This window comes from Capricornis sumatraensis, chromosome 1 (assembly GCF_032405125.1).
Source record: "Capricornis sumatraensis isolate serow.1 chromosome 1, serow.2, whole genome shotgun sequence".
Classification (NCBI taxonomy): domain Eukaryota; kingdom Metazoa; phylum Chordata; class Mammalia; order Artiodactyla; family Bovidae; genus Capricornis; species Capricornis sumatraensis.
Genome location: NC_091069.1, coordinates 31876220 through 31891394, shown reverse-complemented (window position 1 = coordinate 31891394; position 15175 = coordinate 31876220).

Here is a 15175-nt window from a genome sequence, read left to right as displayed (position 1 = left end):
GCTGGCAGCGCTTGTGCAACACACACACACACACACACAATTTGAAAGTATTCAATATTTGAGAGTTTTTTAAAAAAGGCATTCAAATAGTCATCATGCAAAATTCAAAACAGACAAATCATAGAACTTATTAGATTTCTTGATGTTTACTTTAAAGTTTATATATTTTGATGTTTTGTTTTTTAATTTCACACATGGATTTAGAGCCTCTAAACTCTACTGGGGATATTAATTCTAGTATAAATGCTGTTAGAATTTTTAACATCAAAAACATGTTCATTAGGCAATTACATCTATGAATTCTAAATTTCAGCATGTTTCAGCCACTGGATACATACTTGACTCCTTCTAAGAAGCCATGAGAAGTTTTTCACAACTCCTTTCATCATACATCAAAATAGCTCTCAAAGTTAATTATACTTAGGGTTTTGTGCCAAAACCCCAACCTTAACAATCATTATTTTTTAAGTATTGAGAGTACAGTATAAACTATCAAACTACATGTCAAAACCTGGTCCCTGGCCCAAGGCTTATCAGATAAATTACAAAAACAAACTCATTCAGACTACTCACTGCATCAGATTAAAAAGCAAGGCTAAACTTGAATGACACAAACTTCAGGAAACTTTTCTATAAATCCCTAATAAGTTACCATAATTCTAACCAGAATTATTTGTTGGTTTGAAGGTAGAATTCTGTATTTTTTTTAATCTACTAACAATGGCACTGCCAATGTTCCAGGAAATAATGTTTAACTTAAGAAGAGAATGCTAGGGTTGTAATATAATTTCAGTTACTCTCGTTGTCCCAAATGAAAAAAATCAAACAGCAACATAAAACTCTTAGATATCACCTAGATTCTCCTTAATCATGAGTGAACTGAAATATATCAAGCTATTGTAACAAGAGCCTCAACAGCAGTAGCATACTGCAAAGAGATTTTAATATATACTTTTCTTTCATTAAAAAAACCATCCATCAGTACCAATATGTCTGCCTGACAAAGATATTACAGCAGACATCTTTTGTGGCATCTGTCTATTCCTACTGCTCCTGCTTTTCCCTACTACAACCTCAAATCACAAGACTGGAGCTGAGTCAGGCTTCTTTATACAAGGCTTAATCAACTGTAGCAAAATGTTTGACCCCACCCTTGACCACAGTTGATTGGGCCGGGAGCACACACATGACCCAAATTAGACCAATCAGAATCTCATCCCAAGAAATCTGGAATTAGAACTAAGGGATTCAACCTTTCTTTAGATGACTAGACCTAAAACATGGAGGTTGGGTCCAGTGGGAATGGGGTGAGGGCATCTTCACCTGTGAGGAGAACTGGAGAAGGATGGGAAGCCAGTCTACAGACAGAAAATGAGGCACAAGGGCAGAGATGAGAGAGAGAGGGTGTCTGCTGCTGCTGCTGCTGCTAAGTCGCTTCAGTCGTGTCCGACTCTGTGCGACCCCATAGACGGCAGCCCACCAGGCTCCGCTGTCCCTGGGATTCTCCAGGCAAGAACACTGGAGTGGGTTGCCATTTCCTTCTCCAATGCATGAAAGTGAAAAGTGAAAGTGAAGTCTCTCAGTCGTGTCCGACTCTTAGCGACCCCACAGACTGCAGCCCACCAGGCTCCTCTGTCCACGGGATTTTCCAGGCAAGAGTACTGGAGTGGGGTGCCATTGCCTTCTCCGAGAGGGTGTCTATTGAGTATTTAACACCATACCCTCCTGTAGCCTTATATTGTGTTGTTGTTCAGTCACTCAGTTGTGACTGACTCTTTGCGACCTCATGGACCCCACACCGGGCTACCCTGTCCTTCACCATCCCCCAAAGCTTGCTTAAACTCATGTCTATTGGGTCAATGATGCCATCAGACCACCCTGTCTGCTGAAAAAGGTAGTATTCTATATAACCTTATATAGAACACTACTTTTTGTTTTAAGCCCCTTCAGTTGACTGCTGTTATTTCCAATCTAACATCTTAACTCAACCTGGTCACTCTTGACATGGAACTGAGAGTTTTATGTTTTCTTTACAAAGACGTAAGAAAAACATTTGCCTAGGGGCTAAATCCTTTTGAAACACACGAAAAAAACTCTCACCATCGTGAACATATGGGTAAAAAGAGCTTCATTCAGCAGACTTCATCAAAGGAGTTTTCTCTAAGAATTTGATAAATAGCCTTGCCCAGCATAACATTATTTTCAATATATCAAAAGCCTTAAAAATACTGAATTTAAATTTGTAAAAATAAAGATTTGTATTATGTTTAAGAGAGCTACTGCATAAAGTATTATACAATGAAAACAAACTAGGCCTCTCCTGGGCTTCCCTGGTGGCTCAGCTGGTAAAGAATCCGCCTGCAATATGGGAAACCTGGGTTCGATCCCTGGGTTGGGAAGATCTCCTGGAGAAGGGAAAGGCTACCCACTCCAGTATTCTGGCCTGGCAAATTCCATGGACTCTATAGTCCAAGGGATCACAAAGAGTCGGACACAACTGAGTGACTTTCACTTTCACCAGCAGTTTGTGTTCAAGCAAAAAATGTACCATAGTAAAAAATAAAATATAGTACATATACCTTGGGAAAAAAATTTTTAAATAGAACTTGGAAAAGGGCCATCTGACTATTCTGATCAGGTAGGAGAATCTTAGAAACCTCTTCAAGGACTCCTGAGAATTATTCAACAATAATTAGAAATGTAGATGACATTATTTTCTGTTATAACACTTTTTTCAGCATCCAGTGACATTTATTGAACATCTAATATGGGCAAGAACCATGTTTTCTTGTTTACTGCTATATTCTCTTTGCTTAGCACAGTCTTGGCATATAAAAGGCACAGTAAATATTTCTAGATAAGCAAATGAATGTTGAAAAATAAGAATCAATCCATGTTATCTGGTAAGTAGAGAATCAAATAATATGTCCAATGAGATAATGACCAAAAGATGATTTTAAAACAATCCTCTTTTGTATATATTATATAAAAAATTCATATGAATTGGTAAAACAGGAATACCATAATTATAAATGGATAGAGAATATGAATAGTTCATAGGAGAAAAAATTAACCTTATTAATAAAAAGTAATAACAATGTTGATCATTAGGACTGATCTAAGAGAAACAAGTTAAAAATTACTCTGTGTAGTAATTTAAAAATTGATGAAATATAGCTTTGAGGAGCGTATAGTGAAACTGGTATATTCCTACACTGCTTTGGCAGACTAAAATATATTTTATAGAAACTATCAGTAATTATTTTACTGAAGTAAAGTTCTGAAAATTGATTCTGAGGATAGCCATCAAAAGAAGGAAAAATGATATCTATGAAAATGTTTACTGTGAAATATTTTTATATATGTTTCAGCATTTAGAAATTAAATGTTATTTATAATAATAAAAAACTAAAATCAGCCAATAACAGGAGAATCATTATGCAAATTACAGTACTTCATTCAAGAGACAGTATGCAGTTTTTTAAGAAGATAAATACAGAAAATACATGGAAATACAAGAAATACAATAAAATACACTTGGAAAATATACATGGAAAATAGCTATGATATACATTAAGTGAAAAAAAGTTGAAAATAAAATTTTATTACACTATGACCTTACTAAAATACACTGTGACAGTCAAATAATAAATATATATCCATATACACAAGTCCTAAAAGTAAAATGAAAGTTTAATTTGTTGGAATGGTGTAATTGTATTATTTGGATTCTAAATATAATTCTAAATCTACTGATATAATGTTATTTGGGTAATAAAATAAAATAAGAACTCCCTTTTTCTGAAGAAAAAATAGAATTTTAGGAAAAAGAACAGAGAGAGTTAAAGAGACATACATAGAGGGTTAAGACTTAATGGCAACTAAGACCCAATACAGGCAAATAAATATATTTTAAAAAATGACTTCATCTGAAATCTTTTAAAATTCCACTTCCCACAAATGAGTAAATTCTAGGCAGACTATTTCAAAGTATGATAAAAATTCTGTTGCTTCAAAATGGAGTGTCTACAACATTGAACAAAAGAAACCAGGCACAGATGGGTACATACTGTGTGATTTTACTTATATAAAATCTGGGAGCTGGCAAATTTATGATGTGCACACTTGTAACACCTGGAAATTATACCTTAATAAAGAAGAACAGAAATGGTCTATAATTAGATAAGATCATTTACAGAACTGAAAACCAGACACAGACATTGAGAAGATTTCATTTTCCTTAAATTGCCTATTTGGAATGTAATAAAGCTTTTCTAGGTGTTTTGAGTAATCCACACTTACTAAACCACCTTGGTCAGCGTGGGTGGTCATGAATGGTGAGATGTTTATTTAATTACTTATATGGCTCACATTGGCCAGACGGAGTGTACATCTTAAGGCCACTGCTGCCTCTCTTCAAATGACTGGGTGGATTCTCTTTCATAAAGAGTTATGTTATGTCCATGATAGACTCTTACAGGAATCCAAGAAATATGACCATGTAAGTTCCAGCCTGGAGATCTGTGGCCAATACAGAGAAGAGGAATTGCACTGCAACAGAAGATCCTGGCTGCAGAGGAAGGAATCCCAAGCTCCAGGAACATCACACAGTGTATCTGACTATAAAGGGAAACTTGACCTACTGTTTGCATCTTCATGTTTTGGGTAATTGTTCTTCCAAGATAAATTATTTTGGAAGTTCTTTATGCACATTTAATATGAAAACAGAGAAATTATTAAATGCTGTAAGACAGTGAGAGGAAGCCTTGTAGAGTAGAAAGAGCATGGACTTGAGAGTCAAAAAAAATCAGGAGTCAAATTCTAGCTCTTCCACTTCCTAAATATGTGACTGTGCAGAAATGATCCAATTCTTCCGAACTTCCATTTCTTTGCCTATGAAATGAGGTTTATAATACCTGCTATATATTGTTATCTTAAGAACTGGAAACTACATGAGTGCCTGGCATGCTGAGCAAACAATGGTGTCGGTAACTGTTAAATATTAAGAGAACTGGATACCAGCCATTCTCAGCACTTATGGCTGAATGGCTTTGTTCAAGACACTCATGTTTTTCATTTATAAAAAAAGCCAAAAACATCTACCTGTTGAAGAATGGCTTCTGAGCTTAATTTGCAAGCAGTCTATTTTTGTTCTTTCTTGTGCTTCTACATGTGTCTACTGAAATAAGCACTTTAACACTAGATACTAGAAAAGGGGGGAAAGGTCTGTTTATTGGATATGTACAACACAAAAGGAAAAAAAAATCAGAAATGGTAAATGGCAACAGTACCTAACCTCCATTTGAGGCCCAAGGCAGAAAATTCTCCTGAAAGGGTGGATGAGAATAGCAACTGACTTCAGGTTACTGACCTCAGTTTTAGCAGTGATTTCATAGCTCTAATTTTTAAATGTTCATTTTGTTCTTGAATGAAATCAAGATAGGGAAAGTTTCAAGTATATCACTCAGGGTCACAGACAAGATGGCAGAGGAGAAGGACATGAGCTCATCTCTTCTTACTGAAACACTAGAATCACAACTGCTGAACAACCATGGACAAAAAAGTACTGGAACCTTCTAATAAAATACCCTACATCCAAAGACAAAGAAGAAACCACAATGAGATGATAGGAGGGATGCAAGTGCAATAAAATCAAATCCCATACAGGCCAGGTGGGCGACCCACAAATTGGAAAATATACTGCAGAAGTTCTCCCATCGGAGTGAAAGCATGAAGTCTGCATGCAAGCCTCTTAGGTAGCCTCATCCACCAGGCTAAAACCACAGTCACAGAAAGACAAAATGAGATAGCAGAGAAATATGTCCCAGATGAAAGAACAAGACAAACCTCAGAAGAACAACTAAGTGAAGTGAAGATAGGGAATCTACCTTTAAAAGAATTCACAGTTATGATAGTAAAGATGATCCAAGATGTCCAAAATGAATAGAAGCATAGATGGAGAAAATAACAAGAAATGTTTAACAAAGACCTAGAAGAACTAAAGAACAAACAGCTGAACAATAACTGAAATAAAAAATATACTAGAAGGAATCAAGTATATCACCCAAACAAGCAAACAGTGGCTTCCTATTGGCGTAGGGTCTATCTTCCTACAGTTCTTGACTCCAGAGCAAGGATGGTTACCCCATCTCATCTCTCTCTGCTGAGAGTGGGCATAAGGCCAAGATAGGGGCAGTTATCTTTCTTTTATTTCACAGGCTCAAGATGTGTTATTTAGGGAGAAGAAAATTGCAATACTAGAAATAAAAATGCTTGTCCTGCCAGTCTGGGCCAAGTAGTAAAAACTGATCTGATCCATTGTATATTTTAAACTAAAATACTGTTGCTTTCTGAACCCAGAATAGCATGGCCTGTGTTTCTTTATTTAAAAGGGGAAAAGAAAATTACAACTCTGCATGGGAAAATTCCCAACAAAAGGCTTACGCCTGACTTTACCCCTTTTTCTTCATACCAACCAAAGTTAGATAATCACAAACAGAACTTTACCCTCCTTCCTAGGATTGTTGTAAGGATTAAATGAAGTAAAATTACTCTGTCAAGTGCAAAATGCCACATAAATATTAGTCAGGCTATTACATGAAGGAAACTGGTATCATTCCAGGTTTGTGCTGGAGACAGCAACAATGAACTAAACAGACAGCTGGGCAAATCTGCCAGACAGGAAGCATGTCTGACTCTTGAACACAGGCTAGATTCCCTTCTGCTGAGCTATACCTGCCAGACTGGAAGCCCCTGGTGCTCCAGTCATGAATCGACACGTCCTGTCCAGGGCTTCCAAGGCCTCACTGCAGGCTGGCCTTTGGCTCCACCCTGCAGTGCTGGCCTAGGGCCAAGTCTGGGTTAACTTCCCCTTCTAGTTTGCCTGGTACTGCCTTTCCGGTACCATCAGGCATTAAGCCAGAGTCAGGTTTTGCAGAGCACAAGTGGCCCAAGAATGAGAACATTCCTTCCTTCATACTAGGGAACTTCCCTCTTCTTTCCCCTAAAAGCACTCCTATTTCTACTTCTTCTCTGGTTCTCATCTGCTCCAGGGCTCCACATTAGGGTGTGGGAGGTCAAGAAGCTAAGATAAGAGGGAAGGAACAAGTTTGTCTCATTGACTGTTCCTCTAAATTGAGTCTCAACTGCTCTCCACTAGTGCTACTTCCTTGCTAACTTCTTGCTTTCAGGAGCTGGAACGTAATAGGTTCTTAATAACTATTAGCCAAAGGAACACAAATATCAGATTAATGAATCAGCAAACATAGGTATACCTTGGAGATTTTGTGGGTTCAGTTCCAGACCACCACAATAAAGCAAATATCTCAATAAAGTGAATTTTTTGGCTTCCTAATTCATATAAAAGTTGTGTTTACACCACACTGACATCTATAAAGTCAACAGCATTATGCCTTAAATATATACCTACCTTAACTAAAAATACTTTATCGTTGAAAACCCTAACCATCATCCGAGTCTTTAGCAAGTCGAAGTAACATCAAAGATCACTGAACAGAGATCACGATGATAAATAATGATCAAACAGTTTGAAATATTGTGAGAAGGAATAATATTGAAATATTTGAAATATTGTGAGAAGGACTACATTGTGACACAGAGACATGAAGTGAGCAAATATTGTTGAAAAACAGCACCAACAGACTCGTTTGCTATGCAGGGCTGTCACAAATCTTCACTTTGTAAAAATGAAGTATTTGTGAAGCACTATAATGTATGTCTGCATGCTCAGTTGCTTCAGTCCTGTCCGATTCTTCGTGCCCCATGGCCTGTGGCTCACCAGGCTCCTCTGTCCGTGGGATTATTCCAGCAAGAATACTGGAGTGGGTTGCCATTTCCTCCTCCAGGGGATCTTCCCAACCCAGGGATTGAACCTGCATCTCCTATGTTTCCTGCATTGGCAGGCGGGTTCTTTACCACTGAACCACCTGGGAACCCAAAGCACAGTAAAGTGAAGCCTGATAAAATGAAGTACACCTGGGTCAAATGAAGTCCAAGGCCTTTTCCTGGACCCTGACCTCCCCTATTCCTGCTTGCTTTTCATCTGTTTTTATATTCAGAAACTAGGGCAGCTTCAGCTTGGTTTCCCAGATTAACTTTGGGTTTAGTTCTTTATGCACAAAGGATCACTTTCAGCACATCCATACTTTCATGTGAGTTTTAAGAAGAAAAAGGAACTTAAAAAAGGACAGACCTTACCTTCTATCTATTTCTCAGAAGGGACAGAATCAATGTGGCAATATATAAATGTGTGTGTGTGTGTGTGTGTTTAGGAGTGGCATGAAAAGATTGTGAGGTTGTGTTATTTTCTATAGGAGAATGGAAGAGACACCCTAGCTGGAAAGCACAGTTGCTAACAGTAGAGGTGGATTAACTCCTACCAAAGACAGAAGGTCAAGGGGGCACAGCTTTAAAATCATGCTGCTCACTCCTATCTCCAGATGCCCTAGATCAGGAGGGAAGAGCCAGGGTTTCCTGGTATTGAGTGGTGGAACAGTGTTCCACTGCTCCAGCACATCACCTATGAAACCCAGGTGGTATCAAATACTCAGATATACATGTAGTTGGAATGACAGAAGGAGATGAGAGAGAATGGGGCAGAAAAAAAATGTGTTTTAAAAAACAATGGCTAAGACTTTGCTTAATTTGATGAAAGACAGAAATTTGTAGATACAAGATTATAAATGAACACTAAGCAGAATAAACACAAAAAAGGTTTACACTGATGTATACCAGAGTCAAATTATGGAAAGCCAAAGCCTAACAGCAACTCTCAAAAGCAGCAAGAGAAAATAACATATTACACAGAGGGAAAAATGATCTGATCAACAGGCAACTTTCATCTGAAACCATGCAGGCCAGAGAGGATGGAAAAACACCATTAAAATGCTGAAACTAAAAAAACCATCCTGTCAATCCAGAACTCTATATTCAGGGGATATGTTATTCAATTATGAAAGAAAAATAACAATATTTTCAGATAAAGTGCAACTAAAAAGACTTGTAGCCAACAGATCTACACTAGAAGAAACACTAAAAGAAGCTCAAGTTGAAGGGAACTATAAGATGGAAACCTTCATTCAACGGGGAAGAATGAAGCCCACCAAAAATGCTAAGCATCCGAATAAATTAAAAAACTATTTTTTGCTCCTTTTGTCTTAATTTCTTTATAAATTGCTTATAGTACTGTCTTGGGAGATTTATTACTTGCAGAGGTATTACATATGAGCTCATAGCCTTCCTACTCTGTATTTATCTTATGGGATGCTTAGAGCCTGGAATTGCTTCTGCTCTCTATTTGAGCCTCTTCCCATTATTAAGAATTTGCTATGTGGGTTGACTGGGTAGTAATGTGGTGAGGGACAAAAATCTTTGAAAGCCAACAGAAACGGAGATTGCTAGAACATAGAATATATATGGTTGGGAGGGAGAATCAGTGCAGGGAAGGAAAACATTGAGATTAAATGTTCTCATGGTAAAAGCGAAGTTACCAGGAACAGGCCTTCAATCTGTGCTAATCTGTGGCAGAACTTGGGGAAGAGAAATGTAATGTACTTAGTCCACTACTTAATTTCTCAACCTTCTCACCCTACAATAATTCTTAATCTTCTTAAGGCTTGACAGGTAGGTCTATATGTCTTTAGACAGTACTTAGTTCCTCCAGGTATCTGATTTACAGTTGGCACAGGAAGTGAAAGAGGTGGTAGGATTTGGGAAATATTAAGGGGAGAAATTACAGATACAGTTCCAAGGCACACCCTGTGATGAGAAGAGGAAGTCAAAGAACTGGGATTGTGGTGGTATCACCCATATGAATCATCAATCCTGAAAGAGTAGGATAGGATGGACACATTGGCCTCAGAGCTCTGAATGGAATCTTGGGATATAATTGTTTTAGTGTTTGGAGTACTATAGGCTTCCAGTTGCATTCAGGACCTCAATTTCCATCAGAGGTTCTTAGCTTTTTGGTTTATTTTAGGAAGACTTAATGGAGAAGGCAATGGCACTTCACTCCAGTACTCTTGCCTGGAAAATCCCATGGATGGAGGAGCCTGGTAGGCTGCAGTCCATGGGGTTTCGAAGAGTCGGACATGACTGAACAACTTCACTTTCACTTTTCAGTTTCATGCATTGGTGAAGGAAATGGCAACCCACTGCAGTGTTCTTGCCTGGAGAATCCCAGGGATGGGGGAACCTGGTGGGCTGCCGTCTATGGGGTCGCACAGAGTCAGACACGACTGAAGTGACTTAGCAGCAGCAGGAAGACGTAAATTTTTTCTTAAATTTCTTTATAACTATTCTTTTCTATAAAGTTCATTTTTGTCCTACCAAGGATTTGGCCTCCTCCTTTAGAAAGAAAGAGGACTCAGGGTGAATGGTATCAGGTCCAGAACCCAGAAACACAAATGACATTGATCAGACAATGGGAGGGAAATGGAGACTGGCTATCAATTGGCCTATTGGGAATAAAAATAGGTTTCACCTTACAGACCAACTCTTTGGAGAATTACCTTGAGAAGGATTCAGAGGCTTGGACTGAAGCACAGACTCCGAAAAGGGATCATAAATAACTGGTGATGTCCGTCATGGGAATAAGACCATGTGCTTAAGAGTGCTGTCTGTAGCTTGGGTGGTTTGTTTGCAGACTGACTGGTCCCCAGCAGATACAGGATAGACTCACTGGTCTCTAGTAGATAAATGACTTCCTAGGCTAACGCAAGGAAGTCAGGTTTTTCTGTGTCACTGACTCAGGACCTATCTATCAAGTCTAAGTCAGGTCCAAATCAAAGAGTTAGGAAAAACATCGAATGTGAGAGCGGGAAAAGCCTGTTTATCATTACTGATGTTTGCTAAGTTCCTCACAGGAGTTGCCTGTCTAGTTCAGATAGGCCTGGTCTCCGGAGTCACGCCTCTTAAGTCCGCTGGCTACATTCACATGCCCCAACGTGTAAGAATGAAAGGAAGACATGGGATCTTTTGCTCTGCACAGATTTCTCCTTTTCCAACAAGTCATGGCGTATGAATTTGTACATGGGTCCATCCTACACTCCGCGTGTAAAGCCAACAAAAATCTTGGGTCTTGAACCCCGACTTTGTTATGCCCATAGGAACCACCAACGCCACCTCTAACCTCAAATAACAAAAAGCCTTTCTCTTGAAGGAGTGCTGTGTCAAGGGCAAGCCCCCCATAAATGGTAGTAACTTGAGTTATTTAGTCTTTTGTGAAGAGACTAGGAGCTGAAAGGGGAGAAAAAACAGATGCTGAATTTGAGCTTCACCTGTCAGGCGGCTCTCAGGTGGGGAAGAAAGTTCAGCAAGGGGGTGGGGGGCCGCAGGTCGTGGAATTCACGGAGAGATGACTATCTTCTTACTGCTTGGCCAGAGTATTCGAGGTAGATGCCCTGCGTGTGGATGGGGGCTGGAAGGCTCCTTTCTTTTCCTTTTTTATTTGTTATAGTGAGGGACGCTGAATGGACGACTGTTGCTGCTGCCGCTGCTAAGTCACTTAAGTCGTGTCCGACTCTGTGCGACCCCACAGACGGCAGCCCACCAGGCTCCCCTCATCCCTGGGATTCTCCAGGCAAGAACACTGGAGTGGGTTGCCATTTCCTTCTTCAATGCATGAAAGTGAAAAGTGAAAGTGAAGTCGCTCAGTCGTATACGACTCTTACCGACCCCATGGACTGCAGCCTACCAGGCTCCTCCGTCCACAGGATTTTCCAGGCAAGAGTACTGGAGTGGGGTGCCATTGCCTTCTCCGGGACGACTGTTAGGTACGACGAAAGTGAGTCCTTCTGGGGTATTTGAAGGAAAGGCCCGTAACACACCCATGAGCAAAGGTGGGAATAACCTATGCCCGCCCCATCCCCATTCCAGGGGATTTGAGCTCCCAGGTGAGAAGGCTCCAGAGAGAACCCCACAGGGTCTTGGGGTAGGGTGGGGCGCCTGCATCAGGGACGTGCTGGACACCCCCTGGCCCTCTTCCGAAACCTTGGGGTCTGCGGTGGCAGGAAACGCATCACCCAACCCCAACATGTCACCTCGGGGAGGAGGAGCCAGGTGGGTCGGCACCCCTCCAGGAAGGGCTGCGGGTCCAGGGCTTCAGGGCCTCCCCGAGGGAAGAGACGAGCATGTGGACCAGGCCCGCGGGGTCCGCGGCCTCAGGACTTCGGGGGTGATGAGCCGCGCCCGGGCCAATTTCGGGTTCCCAAGGGAGTACGAGTCGGTGCCCGCCAGCGGGCGGGCGGGCCGTCAACTGCCCGGCCCGTCGCCTCCCTCCCCGCCCCCCGGCTTCCTGCGGAGGCCGTGGCCGCCATGTTGTGGGGCTGAGGCGGCGCCGCGGAGCCCGAGCGGCCGTGACAGGCTGCGCAACAGGTTCGCTGTCGGCGGCCTGACGACGAAGCAGGCGCGGCGGCGGCGGCTGCCGAGCAGGTCTCCCGGCATCCGCCCGCGCCCGCGCCGCTGGTGCCGAGGGGCGCAGGGTCGCGCTGTGACGTGCGGGCGGCGCGGCGGGCGCGCCAGGTGGGTGAAGCCGCTGCCCGGGCTGCGGCAGGGCGCGGGGCAGGTGCGGGCGCTACCGCGTCCGCCGCGGGGAGGCTGGCGGGTCGGGCTGGGAGACGGCTGCGCGCCCCGCACGACGCGGCGGGGCCCTCGGGAACCCCGGAGGCCCCCGAACTAGGCCCCTGGCAGTCTTGGCGGCGCCGGGCGGAAACCTCCGGCCCCGGGTTCCTGCCCCCGCGGCGCGGCCAGGGCGGACAGCCAGGAGCCGGGGCCGGGCTGTCTCTTCCCCGCGGCCAAACCCTGGACCCCGGCCGCGGCCTCTTCTGGCAGGTGCGGACGCGGCGGCGGGCCCCCTCGCTTTCGGGGTGCGGGCAGAAGCGAGCCAGCACTGAGGTGCACCCGCCCGCTTCCTCGGGGCCCCATTTTATTTTCACAGAGTTGGTTTTCCTCCTTGGCAATGGTTGGTGCGGAATGTCAGGTGAGCCGCATCCCAGTGCGTCAAAGTAGCCCGAGTCACAAGAGGCCAGTGGGCGGATGCTCTGAGTCCGCCGCTCTCATTAAACCAAAGTTGGGAAATGTTACAATTTGAGTTCAGCGTTATTGACTTCCAGGGTATACAGGAAGCAAGGAGAGCTGTAATCTCTTGGACCAGAGTAAAAGTTGATTGCTTTTATAATTCTTTTTGAAGACGCCTGCATGTGTATAGTAAATGGGTAAACCGAGGCTGAAATGCAGATGGCTGTGCATTTTGTAAAAAGATGATGTATTTGGATTTATTAATCCTGTGCGTTATAGTCGAGTGATTGCTGATGGCAAGTATGCTTCACTTGAGACTTGTATTAATTAGGAATATTTTTGATATAATACTTTGTGATAGGAATTAAACTTAACACAAAAATGTTTGCTTTGCTAAATGCACTAGTTTGTTTTTGCTAGGGTTTACTTGCTTACCCAGAAATAGGCGAGTGTGCCTTGAAATTTTGTGTTGTCCTAGTCAGCTTAATTTAGGTAGCATAGACTCCAGGTTAAGCTTCTTAAGCCTCTTAAGAAAAGTAATTGCCTCTCTGCCTGTGCTGCTTTGCTATGTTGTTAATCAGTGGTAAAACCTAAATACAATCTAGAAACATCAGGCAAACCCCTTACACAAATTAATAATGACGTCTCTCAAAATTTAAAGATAGTAGCAATTTTGATGTGCTAGGTTTCTTTGGCTGTGCCTACGATTCCCTTGTAATTTATTTCCCCCAGCTTTATTGAGATATGCTTGACATATATTCCTTATTACTTCAAAAGTAGGTAAGGTGAAAGTTATTTCTAAAAGCTTCATTTAAGGACAAACAGAATTTTGTGTTTTTTTGGAGGCCATGGAAAAAGATGTGCATGGCTGCTGATTTAATGTAGTAGTAATGAGCCTCACGAAAGCTTGCATTTTTTAAAATACTTTAATGCATGTAATTGTTTTTTTGCTTACCTTTATAACAAAAGGTAGAATTGTTTGAGAAAACTTGACCTGTACTGAATTATTGAGGAGGAAGGTACTATTGTTAGTTCAGCATATCTCATGGCTAAAATCCAGATCTCACTAGAATATGAGAAAATGTGTTATACAATTGCTGGGAATAGAATTATAGTTTTTAAAAAATTTGTATTTTCACGAAATCTGAATAGTAAAAGGAACTTCTATACATCCATCATCCAAACTCAGCAGCTTTCAAGACCTTCTTTGCCCATCTCTTTCTTCCTGTATTTTTTTTCACTCTATAGACTTACCGTATCTCTTTTTTAAAGTGTAAATTTTCTTACATAACCTTAAGGTTTTTATCTTTAATGCGGAGTTTCAGAAATTTCTATCTAGTAAGACGAAAAGACCATTTATTGGGTATCTACTTCAACTTCTTTCCTCAGTATTAAAATATATTTACCATTTTTGTCATTTATTGAACACTTACTGCCTCCCAGGCTCTGTGTTGTGTTATATAATCATTTAGGCTCACAGAGATCCAAGGAGTAGTTCTTTCCCACCCATCAAATAGATAAGTGACATGTTAACCTAGAGGTTAACAGAGCTTCTTTAGGTTAACTGAGTTACTCTAGGTCACTGAGCTAGTAAGCCAGGTTTCAAACCAAGATTCTTCTAACTTCAGCACCTGTTCCTTAACTGGAGCATTCATCTTGGTCCAGAAATTTAAACAAAAGGTTATTTGGGTATTCAGTATTTGTTGAGTAAATGAATGAAAGTTTTGATACGTATTATTCCATCAATAAGTAGCATTTTTATGTACTATATTTACTTGTAAAGCATTAACAAGTTCCAGAAATGATTCAGAATAAGCTAATTACCTTACTCAAAATATGGTGGTATCTTATTACCATACAACAGTGCGTGTGCCTGTTTTTCTTTTTTTATATTCTGATATTTTCAGTACCTTATTTATGGAAAAATGTATGGAATAACTATTAATATTTATGAAGAAAGGCTAAAAATAGGCAGACGTTTTTGTGTGCCAATTGTTAAAGGCTGGATTCCAAGTGTGAAGTATAAAAATAATGTTTAGGATTAGCTCTGTAAAAGAATAGTCCTATAGATGAAGCTGCATCAGAAACGCTGTATTTTTTACTTGAGTTTATTTTTTACTTTTTACCATTCTCTACCTAC